This window comes from Lactuca saligna, chromosome 8 (assembly GCF_052625555.1).
Source record: "Lactuca saligna cultivar CGN05327 chromosome 8, ASM5262555v1, whole genome shotgun sequence".
Taxonomy (NCBI): domain Eukaryota; kingdom Viridiplantae; phylum Streptophyta; class Magnoliopsida; order Asterales; family Asteraceae; genus Lactuca; species Lactuca saligna.
The window spans coordinates 30,649,961-30,672,539 of NC_136424.1; positions in this window are offsets into that span (position 1 = coordinate 30,649,961).

The following is a 22,579-nucleotide window of genomic DNA, read 5'->3' on the forward strand; positions in this document are numbered from 1 at the left end:
AATGATGGAAGAACACGACGTGTCCAAGGCGCAACACGATGTGTTTGGTCAACACAACTATTGACTTTGACTTTGACTAAGTTGGACCTTGAGAGTATTTTGGGATTTTGATGGAATTGGTCACTCGGTGGAAACAGGTATCGGTTAAAGAGTTTAGATTCAGAATCGGTCCTCATCAGCTATGGATCAGATCGAGAGGTGAGTCTTCCTCACTGTACTTTTGGGTCGAAGGAACCAAGGCCGACCCATTGAATTGTTATCCTAGTTTATTACATGTTGGTATGTTGTAGTGATCTGTTAGATCGGTATCTTAGTATATAGGATGATGATATACTTGGTGCTCTGTAAGATCTACCCGTTTATCTGTTGGTTGGTTATATGTTTAGTTGTGTATATGTCGTTGTAATGTGGGTGGGTTGAGACTGTATTGCTTTGTGCTGTTAGTTAACAAACCCGATAATGTTTATATCGATATGTTGTTATAATTTACTGGGCTTATATGTGTTTGGATATGTATATCTTGACATGTGTCTGGTTGGGTTGAGGCGGTCCTACTATATACTAAAGGCTAAGAGACATAGGGAGTCCTGTATAGAATGAAGGCCGGTAGGGTGTACCAGTCAAGCCGAATGCCCAGAGAACGTTCCAGATAGGTTGAAGGCCCGGTGCGGCGTACCAGTCATGCTGTAGGTTCTGCAAGCGTACCAGATAGACTGTAGGCTGATGAGGCGTACCAGTCAGGATGAAGGCTCTGTTTGATTAGTGATCGGTTATTTGTATACTTGTCTGTTAGATATGTGTGTTGACATGGTTTATGTATGGTTGGGTTAAGGCGGTCCCGCTTTGTGCTGAAGGCTAACAAACCCAGGGCGTCCCAGATAGATTGGAGGCCAGCAGGGCGTACCAGTCAGGCTGAAGGCCTGGAGAACGTTCCAGATAGGCTGATGGCCCGGTGTGGCGTACAGGTTACGTTGTAGGTTCTACGAGCGTATCAGATAGACTGTAGGTTGGTAGGGCGTTCTAGTCATAGTGAAGGCTTTGTATGCATGTTGTTGTTTGTTAGTATATGTTATATGTTTGTATTGTGGTATTTTGAGGGAACTCACTAAGCTTCGTGCTTACAATTTTGGTTTATGGTTTCAAGTACTTCAGTGGACCGTGGCGAGTCGAAGGCGTGACCGTACACATCCTTGGTTTTACAACTAACTGGATCCTGGGAAACTTTGATTTTAAATAATGTTTTGAAACAATGGTTTTGTAACACTTCTATTAGACAAAAGGGTTGTTTTGGAAAGTTTTAAATTTGTTGAATTTTTAGGATGTTATAAGTCGGTATCATAGCCTTGGTTTGAGTGAATTGGAGGAACACTCGTGTGATTCCAGTCTCAAAATAAGGAAAAAGATTTCAAAATGGTTTTCAAATGGGTTTCAAAATGATCAAGGAGGATGCGATGTGTACGATTAGCCAGAGCCATTAAGTCGAACCCAAATTACGACACAATTATTTGAGATTATGTTGTGTTTTGTTAGAACAACATGCTTGTAATAGGATAGAGATGTTTAGGAATCGTATGATAGAACTGTTTGATACACGATGCCTTATCACTTGTAGAATACCTTATTGAGTGTTGTGTGACTCTTTTGTGTGTGAACTAACTATTGAGTGAATGCGCTAAGTCACATACTGCATGTGTTAAATGGCCTTAGGGTAAGGGATTTGGTACTGCTGCGTAGCTCTTGTCTGAGTCCAACCGTTGTAGGATTGAATCTCTTAGCCTTAGATTGTTTAGGTTGTGTAGTATGTGATAGTGTTCATGCGATAGTTATCTGGCATCAATGGATGGTCGTGGGGTAGTTGGTGGTAGGATGAGTTATGTGGGGTCAGCCGGCCAGTCACGATATGTTTAGCCTTCCTCTTAGGAGTGAGGATAGAGTGCATGAGTATGTTAATGTGTGTCCGAGACGTTGGGAGATTGAGATCGAAATTTTGTATGAGAATCCGTCTGATTTTATTATGTTTTAGTTCCGGTTGACTCCACTGCTCAAATGTTGCTTGCTTTGTGCTTTGTGGGACTCTTAAGTGATGTGAGTTAGTTGTTAAGTGAATATGTTAAGTCACATGTTATCAAGCTTGAATAATCTCTGAGTGATGGGGTTGATCCTATTAGACAGCTCTCGTGTGAGTCTAACCGTTGTAGGGATGAGTCTTTTACTTGAAGGATTATTTGAGCTTTATTACATGTGATTGTGTTCATGAAGTAGCTAACATACATTATGAAGAGTTCTTCAGCAGCTGATGGTAGGGGAGGTGGGGGATCCTAGGAGAGCCTATGTAGTATTTGTGTGGTTGTTCGCTATTGAATAAGTATTGGGAGTATTATTATGAGTAGGTCTTAGAGGACCCGAGATGATCATTAAGGAAAGTATAGATAGGTGTGGAAGGTAGTATTGGACCCACACTACTGGAAGCACAAGATCCATACTCGAATCAAGGAAAGTTTATGGAATTCTAAGTACTGGTCGGGACAAAATAGCATGGTTGGATACCATGATTTGTGGCAGTAGCTCCGTATCTGTCGATCTTGGTTATGGTTGCTCGAGCATGAGGTTGGGTCCGGTAATGGTTCAGACCTAGCAGCGATTTTGGTTTCGAATGTTTGGTGCAGACATAGATGAGATTGTTGGTTTTAAGGTCTTAAGGGTTTTGCTCACTACCGTGCATTCGAGTTGTAAGACTCAAGGATGGATCGACCATTATGAGCGGTTTTGGGATTACAATTGGAAGTAGAATGGTTGATTGATGGTTTGGTATGTCGCTATAAATAGTAGCAATTTTGCCCTTTCAGTCTTCTGGGTTCGGAGGAGGAGTAATCAAGCATGTGACTTGCAATGTTGGGATGTATCCCAGTGTGGGGACTGTTGGTCGTGGTGTTTGGAGACAGGTTGTCAGCATGGTAGTGCGCATGTGGGTTGATGTGATATGGATTTTGGTGATGTGATCAAGGTTCCATGTTCTTGGGTGATAGGTAGGCCAGGTACCCGTTTGGCGGTTAGAATTGCATGCAAGGAATGTATGTTTTGGATCATTAGTCGGTATTGGGTCATGCTCTTGTAAGGGAACCTCAATGTTAAGTGGTCATGATTGGGAATTTCAGATGCCTTCAGCTGAAATTCCGGATTCTCTTTGGATTTGTTTGGTCCTTTCTAGAAGATCATCATATGTATATTATTCATTACTAGGGTCAGGGATGGTGGTACTTGGTTGAGTCGGTTTGAGTTATGGTTTGGTTTCAACACCTGTAGTGTAGTAGTTCGAACCCTAAGGAGGGGAGAACTGGGTATTCTGCTTGGTGAATCATCGATCTGTTCGAATTCGAGGTATTGAAGAATGTCTTTTTGGGTTCTACGGTACGAGTGTGTGGGATCTCGATTTAGGGTTTGGCCAAGGAAGAGGTATATATAGGTGGGTAATCTAGGAGCTCGATGCAATTATTTTTTGGGTTTTGAGCACTATAACACTCCTATGGTGCACATGCAACCCTAAATGCTTTAGATCTATGTTTTCTCTAATTATAGATGCATTTTGTTTTTCCAAAAGCATTCACCCTAGCTAGCATACATTTGAAGCTATATGATACAAACTTAGTTTGGATGCTTACCTATTGAGTAGGGTAGAGTTCTTGACCTTTTAAAGTTTAAGCACCTCAAGTGTGATGTCTCTAATGGTTCACAAACACCAATACACAATAGGGCGATTAAGAGAATAAGTTACTTATCTCAAAAGATGGTGTAACCGATTTTGGCTCATGAGGGTTCTATTTATAGTGTGACAAATGTTAGGGTTACACTTTGTAAACCCTAATTCTCCATGACCATCCACATTCTTATGCTCTATGGGTTTAACCTCCATGGACTATCCATGGATTATCTCATTGGTTTAGCCCATCTAAATAATCATGGAGCATTGGCCCATACTATAATATGATTTCATATTCATATATTATACTTGTAATATATTAATAAATCATAAATAACCTTATTCTAAAAAGTCCATCCTATAAAATCGCACTGGTGAAGGCAACCCAAAAGGACCATGCTACAATCAGGTCAACTACATCCCATTTATAGTTATGGGCTTAGACACTAAATCCAACAGCCTCCCACGTGGATAAGTCTAATAATTATAACTGTCAATGCGACTTTAGGATCCGACTTAGCAAGTGTAAGCTTTCAAAAGCCACTGTCAAACTCTGACCTAGTCAGTGACGCGTCCTTTAGATAAGGGATCATATATTCCTCTGTTCTCAAGATATCTATGCAGACAAATACATGGAACATAGTCATACTTATTGTCCTACAATTTGTTTCCCGATTTCTGATTCGTCTGACATAGAACATAACTGAACACATCAATTTAGTTTGATCGGGCCCGGTACATAAGTCAAAACATAATCATCAAGGGGCCCAAGATATTGCTTTTAACCCTCTTAGGATAAAAGCGAACAGATAAACTTCGACATTATATGCTTGTACTAACTACTCATTAAATCATGCACAATGATACATTTTATAATATCAAGTTACTAATGCGTTTTCATATCATCCATGCATAACTAATTCATAGTCAATAACTCATATATCTTGGTTTGAAGACTTATATGATATTATCGTCTCACGATCACTCGTGATAAATTCCATGAAGTGATTCAAGTGAGCGCAGGTTAATCGAATACTCAAATCTTATTTCAAAAGTACTCATGAATGGTGTAGCAAACTCTTGCTATGCAGAACACCTTAGACAATCTACAAACCAACTCATGATAGTCTTCTTTCATACTTACTTCCAATGTATGATCGAATGTGGATAGTTTGAATAATCTTATTATTCGGGAAGTCAAAACATGCAAAGTGAAACATAAGGATAATACTAATCCTATATGGCCCCAAAACTTTTGAGTGTAAATAAAGCACCTTTTATTTAATCACCATATTGATTACACATTATTCATTGTATATTCTTTCGATTTATCAACTAATATTTGAATTAAATTAATAGTTATCCCATGCTCCAAGCATGCATACTATGTTTACCTATGGTCCTTACTTTGTGAAATATATCAATTGTAAACATCTCCAACGATACTCATTTCACAATTTCAAATCCTTATCGTAAGTGTACGAATACTAAGTTCTTGCCACTTACTGTAATTTGTTAGATTTTAAACTTATATGCAGTGATCCTTTTGTAATGACTATGTACACAAGTCATAGAGACTTTGTAAATTACAAAAGTTTCCATTGGAGATTGTTACAAGACAATTCCATAGATCCGAAGTCTCATATTCAAAGCATATTCCTTTGAACATCCTTCTTGCATAAAAAGTTTCTATCTTTCTCATAGATTCTTGATATCCAACTCCCAATATAGAAACATTTCCATATTTGCCATATGAAAACTCATTGTTAATAGAATCATGTATATAATATGGTCAATATGGTCCATCCATTACTATACTTCTAACTATCCATAAGCAACCAATCTTTGGCGAACCTTGGATTGTTCTTAGCAGTTGTTTAATAACTTTAGTCATATCCAGTTCTAGTCCTTTTTCCCTTTTAATGCCCTAGGCATTTGGAAAATTTAGAACACATGAATATAATAGCATATGCAATCGATCCTATACCCGCAGCATATGGGATACGATTAATAATGTCTTACATAAAGACATGATACTTGACCAGTCTTTTGCTATAATATTTCCATATATAGAATTTCCAATGTTAAAGCATTTCAATATGGTATTCATATGACCAGTCTTTTGCTATAATATTTCCATATATAGAATTTCCAATGTTGAAGCATTTCAACATGGTATTCATATAAATCCTTGACTAAATTTAATTAAAATCTCAATCTAAACTTTTAGTATTGAAATGAAGTATAAGTTCTTCTACCTTAATTATAGCAAAACAACTTTTCAACCCTGCAACTTTATGAATTGAAAACTTTGTTTTCTATAATTAACATTGCTAACTTACAACACTTACCATAATAATTATGCTCCCACTAGCTGTGACATAAATCCAGAAATCAGCTGGACTTATAGAAATCAATACTTTATTGACTTTCTTACCAAAGTTCAGATTTTTGACACGAGATGCTTCGACAAGCCTTTATCTAAGCTCACACAATTTTTATTAGAAAGCGCATATGTGTGTCTAAACAATTTTAGAGCTTACAACAATAAGTCTCAAATGTTTAGACCTTTTACCTTTTCTCATAATTCGAACTATGAAGAGGGATGTTGTAGTCATAATCGAATTTGAGAATGCAAATATCACAATTGCTAACTCTTTAAAATCCACTTAGTGAAAGCTTTTTCTCACAATCATTTTCATGAATTGGAAAGAAACCTTATGACGCTCAGATTTTTATGGTGTATGTGTTCCTATCCATGTGAATTTATCAAAACCATAATCACAAGACAAGGTTAGTGAGAAATGTAAACTCATATGGACTGAACTTGTTCAATCTTAATTCCTTGCCACCTGGCAGCACAACGGCCTACCATTGCTTCTAGGTTCTGATGTAAGCAATTGAGAACTCATATAAATCATATGCATAGTCAACCAACTGGAATGGACACAAAAATACGAATATGTCAACACGATGTTGGATCGGTCTGTAATAGTATTCATAGATGATATCTTAGTGTATTCTAAGACTCAGGAGCAGCACGAGGAGCACCTGAGAGAGGTGCTAGGTATTTTGAGGAGGGAGAGACTTTTCGCAAAGTTCTCCAAGTGCGAGTTCTGGTTGCGCGAGGTTCATTTCCTTAGTCATCTCATCAACCAGAAGGGTATTTTGGTAGATTTGGCAAAGATAGAGGTCGCGATGCAATGGGATGTCCCGAGATCTCCATCCAAGATTCGGAGCTTCCTAGGTTTGGCAGGATATTATAGGAGATTCATCCAGGATTTCTCCAAGATAGCAGTACCGCTCACCCGACTGACCAAAAAGTCGGTGGCGTTTCGTTGGGGGCCTGAGCAGCAGGTAGCGTTTAAGACCCTCGGGTAGAGATTGTGCGAGGCACCGATTCTTACCTTGCCAGAAGGAGTAGAGGATTTCGTAGTATACTGTGATGCCTCGATCACATGTAAGGGAGCAGTGTTGATGCAGCGAGGCCGTGTGATAGCTTACGCCTCGAGACAGTTGAAGCCTCACGAGGCTAACTATCCTACGCGTGATTTGGAGTTGGGGGCAGTGGTGTTTGCCCTCAAGATTTGGAGACATTACCTCTATTGGGTCTGGTGTACCATTTTCACGGATCACAACAGCTTGAGGTACCTCATGGACCAGCTGAATCTAAACATGAGGCAGAGGTGATGGTTAGATGTGTTGAAGGATTATGATTGTAAGATCCTTTATCACCCATGGAAGGATAACGTGGTGGCCGACGCCCTGAGCCGCAAGGCAGTAGCGGCCCCGATCAGAGGCATTTGTTTGAGGATGACGGTGATTACTCCATTATTGGAGCAAATCAAAGAGGCGCAGGCCGAGGGCGTCAAGGAGGAGAGGCAGAAGTGTGAGAGGATTGTGGGTCAAGTAGCTTCTTTTGACTATGATAGCCGAGGATTGTTGACCCTTCATGGGAGATTATGGGTACCGTACTGGGGCGGAGTGCGGCAGGTGTTGATGGACGAGGCCCATAAGTCTCGATTTTCCATCCATTAAGGGGCAACGAAGATGTATAGGGATCTTCGACCCGACTGTTGGTGGCCCTGCATGAAGCGGGATGTCGCCTGGTATGTGGAAAGATGCCTGACCTGCAGGAAGGTTAAGGCGGAGCACCAGAGGCCTCACGACAAGATGCAGCCGTTGGACATACCAGTGTGGAAATGGGAGGATATCACTATGGATTTCATCACTAAGCTTCCCAGGACCACACGTGGAGTGGATTCGATTTGGGTTATAGTGGATTTGTTGACGAAGAGTGCTCATTTTATACCGATCCAGGAGAGCATATCGGCTGAGAAGCTAGCCGATATATATATATATATATATATATATATATATATATATATATATATGTGTGTGTGTGTGTGTGTGTGTGTGAGAGAGAGACGTGGTGGCACGACATGGAGTGTCTGTTTCAGTGGTGTCAGACCGAGATGTCCGTTTTACTTCCAGATTCTGGAAGCGGTTTCACGACGAGATGGGTACTCGTCTCCATTTTAGCACCGCTTTCTATCCTTAGACGGATGGGCAGAGCGAGAGAACGATTCAGAATCTCGAGGACATGCTGCGGGCATGTGTTCTAAACTTCGGTGGCAGTTGGGATATGTATCTTCCATTAGCGGAATTTTCGTATAACAACAATTATCATGCGAGTATTGATCGACCTCCTTTCGAGATGCTCTACGGGAGGAAGTGCAAGACCCCAATTTGTTGGGGAGAGGTCGGTCAGCCAGTCATTGGGAGCACTGAAGTGGTGCTCAAGACGATAGAGTTGATCCAGCAGGTTTGTAGCAGACTGCGCAAAGTCGGCAGAAGAGTTACGCCGATAGGAGGCGTTCAGATTTGGAATTCTAGGTGGGCGATATGGTCCTCCTGAAGGTATCACCCTGGAAGGGTGTTATCAAGTTTCGGAAGAGGGGAAACCTGGGCCCCAGGTTCATGGGTCTTTTCAGGGTTTTGGTCCGGGTGGGACGGGTTGCTTATCGGTTGGTTCTTCCGGCAGAGCTCAGTTAGATCCACAACACTTTCCATGTTTTTCAGTTGTGGAAGTGCTTGGTGGATGAGACAGCAATAGTACCCTTGGAGGACATTCAAGTTGATAGCAGCCTGAGTTATATTGAGAGACCCATAACGCTCATGGATCGGAAGACGAAAACCTTGAGGAACAAAGTGGTTCAGTTGGTAAAGGTGCAGTGGCAGCACCGAAAGGGATCTGAGTGGACGTGGGAAGCAGAGGAGGAAATGAGGGAGCACTACCCAGAGTTGTTCGCAGATGCAACTACAGCAGACTTCGAGGACGAAGTCTGAGACAAGTGGGGGAGAATTGTAACGTCCCCATTTCTGGTATGTTATTTAATGTTTATTTTTCCAAGTTTTTCAAGCGGGACTCGATGAGTCTGTTGCCCGAATCGTCGAGTAGAGACGGAATTTCGAGCACGTGAAAGTGGGCGACTCGACGAGTCCATATCCTGGAATCGGCGAGTCCGCCAGTCTGGAAGAAACCCTAGATCCACGGGTTTTGCACCCTATATAATCCCCCTTATGCGTCCAATTTGACCTCCCTCACCCTCAGAACGTTTCATAGCAACACCTTAACCTATCTTGAGTGTTTTTGGGCATTTTTATGTAAAGTGTGAAGATTGGAAGAGAAGAGGAAGGCTAGATCCAAAGGAGAAGAAGGGAATTGTAGTTCATTTTTGTGTAAAGTGTTATGAAAATTGTAGCTGGGGAGATACCGAAGCAGTACCAGACAGTTTCCAAAGCAATTCATTTACCACCCGGTTTACGAGGCGAGTTTCCTTCCAGTAGGAACGGGTCTAAGGTCACAATGTCGGCCCGTTTAGCTAGTAATAGTTTTTGGATTTCGGTCCGATGCAACTTTTAGTATGTTTGATGCCTTCGTGGCTCAGACAGTATTTATGTGTTATGTGTTCCGGGCTACGGCCCGATGCAGTATGTGTTCATGATAGTTGATATGTTTATGCCATGCTATGTTATGCTTAGTTTCTGGACTTCGATCCGATGCAGTTAGTTCCGAACTTCGGTCCGATGCAGGGGACAAGGTCCCAGTCATTTCTGGACTTCGGTCCGATGCAGTTTACAGACTTCTGTCCGATGCAGAGGGCAAGGCCCTGGTTAGCTCCGAACTTCGGTCCGATGCCATTTCCGGACTTCGGTCCGATGTAGTGGGCAAGGCCTAGTATGTGTTTATATGCTATTGTATGGTATGTGGTAGTTTGGGGGAGCTTACTAAGCTTTGTGCTTACAGTTTCAGTTTTGGTTTCAGGTACTTGCGCAAGTAAAGGGAAGAGCTCGGGATGATGGCATCGCACACACCACAGCTTCAGCTTTATTCCTGGGAGTTTTGTTTAGATACTTAGATGTGATTTGATACAGTTTTTGATACGACACTTTTATTATGGATTTTGAGATATCTGACGTATGGTTTTATTATTTGGCATTCAATGTTATAACTTTTATTATTATTTAAAAACAAAATTTTTGGGTTGTATTTTTGGGATGTTTCAATAGGTTCTGCAAGCGTACCAGATAGACTGTAGGCCGGCAGGGAGTTCCCGTCAGACATAAGGCTTTGTGTGCATGTTGTTGTCTGTTTGTATATGTTGTATGTTTGTCTGGTGGTATTTTTAGGGGAACTCACTAAGCTTCGTGCTTACAATTTTCGTTTATGGTTTCAGGTACTTCAGTGGACTATGGCAAGGCGAAGGTGTGACCGCACACATCCTTGGTTTTACAACTAATTGGATCTTGTCATACTTTGATTTTAAATAATGTTTTGAAACAATGTTTTTGTAACACTTGTATTAGACAAAAGGGTTGTTTTGAAAAGTTTTAAATTTGTTGAATTTTTGGGATGTTACAAAAGTCAGACAAGGTTGTGGATTTCTGGAATTTGGGCAGAGCAGTAATGGTTATTTTTCTTTGGTTAAGGGAGTGAGTCAATGATTGGTTGGTCAATAGGGTATGTCATTCCTACTAAGGTTGGGTTCGGTTGAAGTATTGGAAGGCCGCCATACGTATGAGTCAAATTTAGCTAAAAGCATATTTTGGGAAGAATTTACCAGATTTTATGGGTGCCTAGAAAGTAGTAAGGATAGATTTCAAGGACAAAATCCAATTTAAGTGGCGGAGTTTTGATAAGCTTCCTATTTCGGGAATTATGGGCATTAAATGGATCAAGTTAGGGCCCTAGACTTTAAAGGGTTTGGGTTCTAGACCCAATTAGGTATGGATTTTACAGGTTGTGTGATCCAAGTTATCGATTTGTGCTCCAAGGGTATAATAGTAAAAGTAATGCTTCAAACCTTTTCTTGAATTAAGGATTCTAGTTTGGAAGATTTTAAGTCAAAGGAGATTAGATGGGATTGTACGGCTTTTCTTTACCTTTTTGTGCTTATAAATAACGCCGAAAATGGATTTGGGATGAGTAAGCTGTGACCATTGGAAGTTTGAATGGGAATGAGTTTTTGGCTAGTATGTTGGGCGTACTTGGCTAAGTTGATTGTGGTGTTCCTACTTGGTACACTGGGCGTACCAGGAGTAGGCAAGGCGTATGAAAGTCCGAAACAAACCCTAAATTTTGGGTTTTTGACCTTATTTAAGGATCTTAACTTATTGGGAACCCTTCTTATCTTCAGCCTCCTTCGTCCCAAGGTAGCTTCCACAAAACCCTAATGCCTTTTTAGAGAATATTGAACATTGTGTGTGTGTTTTGGTGTATGTTTGGTGCATCTTGAAGAAAAAAGAACCCTTTGGAGAAGCTCTTGTTGATTTAAAGCTTGTGGATCTAGAATCTATTCACCTTCATCATCTTCCAGAAGGTATAAAGTCTCAATCTTGGTGATTCTTTGTTTATATCTATGCTAGTTAGGGTTTTTGAAATATTTTGGTCCCTTGAATGGATTCTTGTGAGTATAAGTTACTCCAAAAGTTTATAATAGTAGACCTTGATGTTTTTGAGGTCCCTTGCTCATAAAAATGGCATCTTGATGGATTTAGCTCAACCATGCATGAGTTAATAGTCATAACATGAATTTAGAGTGTTATAAATGGGTGTTAGGCCTTATTGAGCCATACAAAGACATCACGTTGATGACTTTATCTTTTAAGATGTTTCTCCGGAACTAGATTTCTGATTTGGATGTTTGGACTTAAGCTATTAAGTGATTAACATGAGATTTAGTCATCAGGGGAGTGCATTGGGCGTACGTATGCGTACGCTCATCGTAATGCATTCAACCCCTATTTAATCTTTGTTAAGGGTTGTACGTAGAGCATATTGGTGGTACGCGGGGCGTACTTACCAAAAGCCTTTTTGGGCTATTTCTTAGGCATTAGGTCTTTTGTACTTAGGACATGGTTTGTTGGGCCGAGTGTAAAGGGTATTTTTACCCTTTGTGAGAGGGTTTGTGATTAGTCTTATAACTATGGTTACTACCCTGATTATTTATTAGAATTAGTTTTAATGTGTTCAGATGAGGAGCCACTGTAGCAGCAACCTATGTGTGTGACTATTCATCATTTGTTTGAGGTGAGTCTTCTCATAGTGTTTTAGCAGGTCTAAGGCACCAATATCAGCTTATTTATTATTGTTATTAGAATGCTAGATATTTGTGTGACTCTTGCACGTATTATAAGTGTTTGCATGTATACCAGGTGGGGCCTGATGAGTGTGTTGGGAAGGGCCAGTCGCATTTTATTGACATACGTGTACGCGGGGGGGGGGGGGGGGGGCAATGTCGGGCCCGATGGATGTCGGACAATGTCCATTGTATGTATGGTATGTGGTATTTTGGGGGAGAACTCACTAGGCTTTGTGCTTACGGTTTAAGTTTTGTTTCAGGTACTTCTGGTTCGAAGAGAAAGGTCCCGGCTTGATTGCAACACATCCATACATGTTTCTGCAGTTTTATGATTTTAGGATTGTACTCTGATAACTATTTTTACTTTGACATACTTCTGGATAGGTTGATATGAATATTCGATGGTTTTTGGTTGAATTAAAAATGAAATTTTTACTTATGATTTTTGGGATGTTACAAGTTAGTATCTGTGCCTTGGTTTGAGGGATTTGGTCACACTCTCGGGTGTGTCTGAATTCAAAATGAGGAATTGGTAATATTTTGAAATAAAATGAATTTTCTAAAAGATTTTATAAAGAAAAAGGGGGTGTGATGTGTGCAATCAACTAAGCTCAAGTAAGTGATTCCCAAAATACCTGTACATAATGTTATGTTATATTTTATGAGAATTGCATGCTAGATTAGGGCTAAGGATCTGATAAGTGATGCATGATAGAATGCTACGAGAGATGCCTTTATATGCCTGTTGGTTGAGCTTTTAGAATCACATGCTAGAACGGATTTCAAATGTTAGATAAAATGGTCTGATTATATGATGCACTGATTTCGATTTCTTGATTCCCGAATGCTACTTGCTTTGTGCTTTGTGGGGATCATATTGATATGATTGATTATCTAAGCTTTATTGCTTGCAATTGGATTCATGAAGTACTTCGTTGATGGTAGGATGGGGTGAGGAACCTATAAGAACCTAGGAAGTGTTTTAGTGAGTTTGGATGCGCTGTTTGGCCGATATTTGGCATACGAATTGGAGAAGGCGATTTAAAGGATTCAAGATGGTTCTTAAGGAAATTACGGAAGGTGGTATTGGGCATGTACTAATGAAAGCACAGGATCCATACTCGAATCAGGGAACATCACGAGGATTCTAAGAAGTCGGTAGAGGGTTGATGTGCAGATTTTTTGATTAGTGGGGAAAGTGTGATGGATTAATGATCACATTTCAGCTGAGAAGTTTGTAGGAGTATATGTTAAGGAAGTAGTTTCTTGACACATATTAACATCCTCAATAATATCTAACAGAGATGTTCATTTCACTTCTCGATTTTAGAGGAAGTTCCATGATGAGTTAGGCACGCAATTACATATCAGCACATCTTATTACCCCATACATATGCGCAGAGTGAGAGGATGATACTAAATCTTAAAGATATGCTACATGTATGTGTACTTGATTTTGGTAGGAGTTGGGATACTTATTTGTTGTTGGCAGAGTTCTCATACAACAACAACTATCACTCTAGTATTGGTAGACCTCCCTTCGAGATGCTTTACGGGAGAAAGTTTCGGACATCTATATGTTGGGGAAATGTTGGTCATCGTTTCATCGGAAGTATTGACTTTGTAATTAAGACCGTGAAACTTATCCTATTATTATGAGAAAGATTGCAAATAGCTCAGAGTTAGAAAAAGACTTACGCAGACCGATGAAGGTCGGACCTTGAATTTCTAGTCAGAGAACTCGTACTACTCAAAGTTTCACCATGGAAAGGCATCATCCAGTTCAGGAACAAGGGCGAGTTAGGCCCTAGATATATCAGATCCTTTCAGGTTATTTCTCAGGTGGGCAAGGTTGCCTATCATTTGGATCTACCGAAAGAGCTTAGTCAGATCCACAACACCTTCCACATCTCCCAGTTAACGAAGTGCATTACGTATGAATCCGAAAATATACATTTAGACGATATCCATGTAGACAAACATCTAAACTACATGGAGAAACTAGTGACAATCCTAGATAAGAAGACAAAGTCCTTACGCAACAGGGTGATCAGTCTAATGAAGGTGTAGTGGAAACACCGAAAAGGATCAGAATGGACTTGGGAACCAAAATAAGAGATGAGAAGAAACTACCAAGAATTATTTACTTCGATTTCAGGGATGAAATTCTTGTAAGTAGGGGAGAGTTGTAACACCCCATTTTTACTACTTCCTTAAATTGTAATTAAGAAAATATATGAAATACAAAGAAGAAATATAATACTTTTGAGCCAAAATAATCATCATAAACATGTCGAAAACGAAAATACGATTTCCATAGATATATAGAACGCTTGAAACTGATGTCGTATGAAGAAGTTATGATTCTTCAAAGTTTTGCGTTCAACCTAATATACGACACAACACGTTGTAAATTTTGAATCGGAAATAGATCGCTTATTGGTCTAAGTAATCTAAAAAAATGTCAGAGTAATCATAAAAGCAATATTGTACATATAGAGAACGTCCAAATTCAACTTCATATGGGGAAGTTATGATTTTTCAAAGTTTCGGTATAACATTGTGCGACATAGAAACCACAATTTAGATTGATCGACTATTAGGAAAAGCAATCTAAACGAGAATTGTAGATTCCGTTTATATGATTTCATCGATATAAAGACAACCGATAACGGAGTTTGAATGAAAGACTTATGAATTTTATACGGTTTTTAACAGTCTAAGCCCTTTAAAAATATAAATTAAAAATAAATTGAGAATTAGTCAACATATCATTATATACTTATAAAACTAGCATTTTTCCTTTCACCACATTCATTTGAAACTCCCATACATTTTATTCTTTCACCACATTCATTTGAAACTCCCATGACTTTTCAATTTTTTTCTAATAGTAGTTATAATTTGGTTAATTATGTTAAATAAATATCAAATCTAAAGTATAATCATATATAAAATAAATTTCAATATTAAAATAATATCTTTACTTCTACTTATAAGTTATATTTTTAACTTTTAACATATAATACTTAATTTATTAATTTTAATATATCGTTAGATGTAAACCATTATCATTTTAAAGATACAATTTTGGAATAATTTGTATAAAATACTTAAACTATTAATTTAAATACATAACATTACAATGTAAACTTAAAACAAATTTTAGTTTAACTTAAACAACTCAAAGAACATTTTGTAAATAGTTAAAAGTGATAAATTGTAGTGTTTTTCTAATAATGATTATAAGTTGGTTAATATATTTACTTCTACGTATAAAGTTAAGTCTTTAACGTTTAACATATTATAATTAATTTATTAGATTGAATATGTTGTAATATGTAAACCATTATCAGTTTAATACTACAAATTTTGAACAGTTTGAACAAAATACTTAAACTTTTAACTTACATATAACATTATAATGTCGAATTAAATATAAATTTCAGTTTCACTTAAAAAACAAAAGATGTTACCTTTAAAATCAAAAAATAATATTTGATTTATCTAAATAATTATAATGATAGAATTTAAAACATTAAGCAAATAAATTATAAAAAATTAATTACCAATAACAACAACTATAAATAACATTAAACCATATATTATATTTAATTTTATGCATGTGTAACTCGCGGGTAGAAGTCATTTAAACGATTGAGATTATGAAGTTATAATAGATGTATATATTATTATATAATTCAAAATAATAAATGTGTTATATCAATTTAGTATACGAATTATTATATCAAATTTAACAACAATGTTATTGTTATATTAAAAAAACATATACTTGTAAAGACTTCAACTATATTGGTGTTTCTGCGCAACGCGCGGACATTCGCCTAGTTCTAAATGAAAGTTGTAGTACTCATCGACACCTATGCGTGAATATAAAAAACATCGAAAACAGAGCTCGTAAGAGAAATATATTATTTTTTTGAAAAATCGAAAAAACGTATGTGCGTAGGGCGCGACACACCCTTCTATTAGACGGTGTAGCATGCCCTGTCCGAAAAGAACAACGCGCCTATTAGACGGTGTGACGTGTCTTGTCAACCTATAAATACCTCATTAAGCCTCTTCACTTCTCACATCTATTTCCATACATCTCTCTCTCTCTCTCTCTCTCTCTCTTTCTCTTTCTCTCTATCTATCTCTCTAGTTTTGGTGTTCTTGAAGTTGTTTAGATGTTTAGAAGGTTTTCACTTTAGTAAAACACGGTAGCATCAGAGGGATCAGGAATTAGAAGTGCTCGGTATCAAAGTTCTTCCAACGTAAATCTCACTTTTTGCTAGAAACTCTCTGTAAGTTAGGCTATACCTACTACGCTTTAAGTGTAACTTATGTTTATATTCATAGTCATTATTATGAATGTGTAAATAAGATCTACCAGTAATTGCAATTATAATATTGATTGATCTACTTACTAGAGAGGTGTCTAGAATGGTTACATTAGCTAAGTTGTTGGATTTCAGAAAAACTATATGTCGAATGATCCTGCCTCTCGACCGTCCTCCCTAACTGATCCTTATTTGATAGAAATCTCAATAATTTATGGGATTATTGAAATATATAATAGTTTTTACCCGATTCCCATAGGAACTAATAAGTTAAAGAATTATACGTTAATCATCATTGGCGTATATCTCGCCAACTGAATTGTCCAGTTAATTGTTAATCCTAAGAGAAATTGTCCACATGAGTTTTCCTACTATATTATGTGCTTCAGTATATATTTTATGTATGTTAGGATATAGTTTCCCTAAATAAGAAATAAGGCTACTAGGCTAGATAAGTTAGTTGTCTATTATGTGGGACTTGGGTTGCCATAGTAGTCTGGATGGATTGGAACGAAGGGATGAAGGAGGGTCGGCCTGCCCAACAAGTAGACCGGAATAACTAGTTTCTAATCTGACAGTTATATGTATGTTGATATATTATGGGTGAAATCAGGGCAAACCAGCCTTGTGCTAAAGGCCAATAGACTTGGGCGGACTAGCATTATGCAAAAGGCCAAAGTAGCAGACCAATTTTATGCTGAAGGGAAAAAGAGGTGGACCGGATTTATGTTGAAAGCCATTATGTGTATGCATTGTATATGTGTTATGGTATATGATATATTGAGGGAACTCACTAAATATGTGATAATGGTTTTGTAATATAATGTGTGTAAGAATTATGTTTTTAATAAATAAAAATGAAAAATTTTCTTTAAAAATCAGGACATTTCACATCAGGTTTGGTTTTCTCCCTTGTTTCTTGAAATTACTGTGTATTTAACCTATTTGTTGAAATTATTGTTCCCCTTGTTTCCTCTTAAACATTGTGATAAAAATCCCGTGATTTTGCAACTTTATAATGATAATAGGGTGTCTCATATATGTTAATACACGACCGTTGGCGGTCTTCTTAACTCCATCTTAGTTGAAATTATGAAAAAAATCGTCTCATCATTTGCAAAAGACTTAAGTATTGCAAGAACTTGGTAATTCTTGCACACCCTCTACACAAACTTGTATATGTCACATTAATGTTACCAAAATCAACTTGATTTTTTCTTATAAAATTTTAACTTTAACTTCATTAGTAGTAAAAGAATGAATGGAGTGGGAAAGGAAGTTTGTGTCTATAAATATGCCTCACTTGATCAGATTCCTTTAGGTATGGCTTTGCAACTAACACAAGAAGCCTTTATTGAGTAGTGTGAAAAAGAAAGAAACTTTGTGGCCTCATACCAAAAAAGAGTGGTATGTATGAATTGTGATCATTAATTTTCGGAAAATTAAAATTTTTGTTGATTTGTTATTGGTACTAATGTTAAGTGCAGACTGAGTACTTCAACAATTATAATTCCGAAGGTGGAATTAAGTTGTTAAGTACTGTTGCAAAAGAAGATCATTTTGAAGCAAATTATGTTCTTGGGATGATTTGCATCTCTAAAGGACATCAAACAAGCAATGAAGGTCTTGTATATATTAAATACATGTTTCGTTCATATAAATTTTCCCTTTTATTGCAATATAATCTTAGAGCATTCACAATGCAAGTAGTATCAGAGTTGAATAAGGTGATGATTAGGATTGAATAAGAGTTGAATGCAGTGTGAGTGATGACATGGAGTAGAGTTGAAAGAAGGAGTTGAATGATCATTGAATGGTTCAATAGAAGGAATAAATAGTGATTAGGATTGAATAGGTGTTTAATGGGTTTTGAGTGTTGTTCTATAGAGTTCAATGGATTGTGGAATCCCTTAGAAATAAACCTCATCAAAAGAACAAATATTTGTGTATATTTAATATATTTTCTTAATTTCTACAAGATCTTAATTACGTAACACACTTTAATTAAGTTTACTATGTGTATTAAAACTTTTCTTTTGGATATTTGTTGTTATGTGTATGTTATGGTGGATAAATGAAACTGTTATATTGGACTAATTGTTATTTATTTCTCATGTGTAATTGTAGGTTTGGACGTACTGAATACTTGTTTTGATTATTTCGAGATACCATATACCGAAGAAACTGTTGATTGTTCAATAAATGTTAGGCGATTGTTGCGAAATATAATGATTAACATAAACCTTCAGAAGATTAAGTCATGACTTTAAAATGTAAATTCCATACCGTCGTAAAGGTCACTGATGAATTTGCTGAGTATAATCTTGTATTGGATTTTTGTCGTGTTTGTAAGTGGTAGCGGGAGTACAATCTTCTTTGTAAATTTGTAAAACATCTTTATTAAGTAGGTACATAACATTTTATGGTAACTGTGATTGTAAACACAATACTTTTTTTTTTTTTTTTTTTTTTTTTTTGTAGATAAACGTAAATAGTAATGTGTAAATGCAGCTAAATATCTGATCGGAGTAAAAATTTATGCATTTTAATTTTTCAATTTTGTTTATATACTTATTTAAAATTTAATAAATCATAAGTTAATTGTGACCACTTAAAACCACCATTGGGAAATGAATTCTCACAATTGTAATAGTTAATTTATTATTTGACTTCATGCTAGGGTGTTTGATATTTCACTTAAAAACAACTTATTGACTTATTGGCCTTTTGAAAAGTCAATAAGTCAAAAAAGTGTTTGTCAATATGAAAAAATACTTTTAAAATAACATTTCATTAACCCTTTAAAAATGAGATTTCAATAAGTTAGGATTTCTAACTGTTAGGGGTGTCAAACCCACCGAATGATAGGGGTACAACAGACTCCAAATACACTACTTTAATGCACTAAAAAGTAGTACAAGGCAAGCAGCGTTGAACCACAGAGACACAGGATAAAAGTCTATACCTCTTTGCGCAAGGTACTTTGGTCAGAAAGGGGGATTTGTTTGCAAAAGTCAAATAATGAAAATAACAATCAACTTTGAAACATGCAGAAAATGAAATAGATTTGTCAACAAGTTGTAATAGTGCTTCCAGTTCTAGTTCTCAATGTTGTCATTTAACCTAATTATGAATTGATGTAATTTGTCATTGCTATTCTAAATTGGTACTGAAAGATATTAACACGCTCTAATATCTCTTACTTTCCAAATTATCTAACCAAAACACGCTATTTGATTGGACCTAGCTTTACTAATTCAATCTAAACATGCTCTTCGATTGTATTGAAAAGCTGCATTAAGTTTTGTACAAGCTTCCCAACAATGTTCATTTCTTCTCATACGCTCGGAAGTGTGAAAACATGTGATATATATGTTTTACAATAAGAAAACTTATTGCTTGTTACCAATTATTAACTTAATAGAACGATTAGGTGCCCTAAAGGTTAATTAACTACACAAAAATTCAATTCATGAAAGTGGCCAATCAAACACAAATCAAATTCAAGGATTCTAGTTTAAACAAAAAAAATAATCACTAGAATAGAATCACAAATCAAACATCAAATCATATGCTTCAAGTCAAGCAATCAACATGATTTGAACAAGAACTCGAAACTAGGGTTTCTTAGCCACACATGGCTAAGAACAAATCAAACAAGCATAAAGATGGAATTGGAATGTTTAATGCTTACAAAAATGAAATCAAAAGTGCTTGCAATGATTAGACATTATCAAAAGCTCCTAGAATTCTCCCAAAATCGCCCAAGATCGCCCCTAATTGCTCCAAAAACTGTCTCCGCTTCTACAAATGACGTTCTCCTATTTTTAATTAAAGTTCACGTGCATGCCATAAGGCCATGCATTTTTGGCATGATGATGCCTTTTGCCCACGTGTTTTTGGAATGGCCATTTGTCTTGACCATGTGTTTTTGGTATGACCCATGTTTTTTGCTAAAATTCCAACAAGTGTTCACTGTTGGCTCCATCTTCAATTTAGCTTCACCATGAGTCATGTTGCTCAAATATAAGACGAGAAAGGACAAACACGATCCTTGTTGGTGTCACAAGAACCGCGTTTCAAATGTAGTCCTTTTCTATGATGACAACGCAACAGTGAATCGGGTTATGTCTTATTGCTTTCCTCCATTACATGACCGGTTCATCTTCTCTTCATGCTCCAAAGCTCCGTGCTCAACGCTCAAAGTTCCATAATGTCTACAAAATAAGTCAAAAATAGTGAAGTATCAAACATTCTTAATGAAATATGCAATTGCCCAAATAATCAACTAAATACAAGAATTATGAAGTAGAATGTTATGAAAGGATGAAAATAAACATGCAAAATAGATGCATAAAATGCACCTATCACTAACTTTTCAAAATTCCTTATAACTTTTTAGGTTGTAAAAGAAAAATGCCCTTTAAAACGTTATAAAGCTATGAAAAACATTTTTTTTTTCAAAAATAGCTTATTGATTTATCGACTTTCCCATCACAAAAGCTATTTCAAACACTTTTTAAAAGACACAATTTCTTACCACCATAAGTTAGTAAGTATTTTTTTTCCTAAAAGTCCTTTAATCCGAGGTTCAAAATGAAATCAAAACACATATGACCTATTTATTTAATATTTATATTTATCTAAACTAAATAACTAAAGGGAATCACTTAAAATGAAACTTCAACACCTTATATGTGTTTATCATTTTAGATCTTTACGTCTCACTTAATATCCAAAAGTAAAGGTACATATAACATAAAAAACCGTATAAAAGATGACATTTGGCTATCATTTTTTACCATGGCCGACTTGTCACGAGGTTTTTATGTTACAAATTTCAATATAATATTTAATAACTTAAAATGAAACTTCAACATTTTATGTCTCACTTAATATGTAACATCCCAAAAACAATGGTAAAATTTTCATTTTTCAATCAACCAAAAATACAACCAAATTGTTTAAAAACAACCATAGTATAAATATTGTCATCATAAGAGTAAAATCAAATGTCTATGCGAAATAAAATTAAGGGGAGTGATGTGCGATCATGTCGGGCCCTTCCCTTTTGAACCAGAAGTACCTGAAATGTTAAACCATAAAACCGTAAGCACAAATCTTAGTGAGTTCCCAAAAAATACCATATACTATACATACAGTTTCCCGGGCTACCTCTATGGTCTTTTCCATGGAATGCCATAGGCTACCCCCAGGATCTTACAACCAAGTGTCATGGGCTACACCTATGGTCTTTCTTTGAAATACTATGTGATACTCCCATGATATAACATCCAAGTACCATGGTCTACCACCATGGTCTTTCATGCAATTTCCTTGGGATACCCCATGGTCGTTCATACAAATGCCACAGACTACCCCCAGGGTCTTACATGCAAGTATCATAAAGACAACTAGCATCCTGCACAATCCAGTGGGATAATGTTGGCGCCTTCGACCTCTAAGTATAATGAGAAGACTCACCTCTCAAATAATAATCAACTTCTATTGCTCTCACTACCGATAATACAGATGTTATACACCACCTATATAATCACACAAGGTAAACCCTTAGCATTCCAAAACTAGGAGTTTGACCAAAAGTCAACTCAAGTCAAACTTCAACAGCCACAGTCAATACTGAAAATTGATATAAGTCGGTCGCCTTGTCGTACACATCCAGGACCGCATCGTGGCCCACAAACGAAAAAATAGACGAGGACTTCCTAGACGCTACACCGTGGTAACCTAAGGTCACGTCGTTGGTACTGGGTTCTTAACAACTTAATGGGTTAAGTTGTTTCCTTCGATCCCAAGAGATCCACATGTCAAATCTGTTTCTTCCTTTAGTCTAGATGGGTAAAGTTTCCAAATTTATCCTAAGACCCTCCAAG